The sequence below is a fragment of the Corvus brachyrhynchos genome, unplaced genomic scaffold (genome assembly GCF_000691975.1).
Source record: "Corvus brachyrhynchos isolate BGI_N302 unplaced genomic scaffold, ASM69197v1 scaffold194, whole genome shotgun sequence".
NCBI classification, from domain to species: Eukaryota; Metazoa; Chordata; class Aves; order Passeriformes; family Corvidae; genus Corvus; species Corvus brachyrhynchos.
Genome location: NW_008237890.1, coordinates 721,469 through 722,487, shown reverse-complemented (window position 1 = coordinate 722,487; position 1,019 = coordinate 721,469). Strand labels below are relative to the sequence as shown.

At 38.9% G+C, this 1,019-nt stretch overlaps 1 protein-coding gene across 4 annotated transcripts in view; it reads right to left on the bottom strand.

The window, feature by feature from the left end:
- Positions 1-1,019, bottom strand: part of JAK2 (Janus kinase 2) — a 90,854-nt gene that overhangs the window by 50,987 nt on the left and 38,848 nt on the right. For all 4 annotated transcript variants that reach the window (XM_017732802.1, XM_017732800.1, XM_017732801.1 and 1 more), the window contains one exon: positions 139-284. The gene's annotated coding sequence lies outside the window, so the exon portion shown is untranslated. The remainder of the gene's footprint in view (positions 1-138; positions 285-1,019) is intronic.

The window sequence follows — 1,019 nt, the reverse complement described above, 5'->3', positions numbered from 1 at the left end:
ATTTGAGGCAATAGGTGGCTGTTGAAGGGAAGCCTCCTGAGCCAGGGTCTTTAGCCATACCACTTCAAAGGTACAACTTCAAAGGTTCAAAAATGAGAGCATCCTCTCACTACAGATAAATCCCCAACAGTCAATTACCTTTTTATCACTTGAGAGATCTCTGTATTAAATATGGGAATGATGAAGCCCTTTAAATAAGCATGTCACAAGCCATCCACTTGCTGCAGGAATCCACAGAAAGTCAGACAAAGCACGCACACAGGCAGAGGTGGAACATAATGTATCTGCAATAAAAACACAGTATTAAAAAATGTTAATGGCTGTGAACAATACATAATGCATGATTATTGAAGAATTCAAATCTGCATTTAGATACAGATATCGCCTCCTATCTTATTTGCCCAAATTCCTGACATCTTTGACAAGAACTTTTTTAACCTGGGCTGTCTAAAATACAAAATTTTTAAAAAAATTAAACCACATTTTTGGTACTGAGACTGCTTCTCAATTCTAGCAAGAAATTGGCATAGAAGCCAGATAACTGACTTCAAATGTAATTACCAATTTTTCTTTGCATACGTTTTTTTCTGTGAATATAGCATCAGTTTATGAAAACTGCTGATAGCATTTCATGAAGAAAACAGAAATGAAAAAGGAAAAATAATCACAAAAGGAGACATGGAATGTTCACTTCATGTAGCAATGTCCCTTTAGCCACAACCATTAATTCTGTTTGAAAACTGACAACATCCACTCCTTTCAATTCATGTGGAAAACCAGCTGACTTGTAGCAGGAAGGGCAAGGGCACACCCACCCCTGCTCTCTTTGTGCAACACTTCTGTGGTTGCAGGAAACCCTATTTGAAAGCGCTTAAGCACAACAGCAGCTTCCCTGCAGCAGTGAAAAAATATATACATTCCCTTTGTGACCCTCCCAACACAGGAAAGTGCCTGATAGAGAATCAAAAATTAATTTAAAAACTGAATAAAAAGGGGCGGGGGGGGGGGGGGACAGCGTG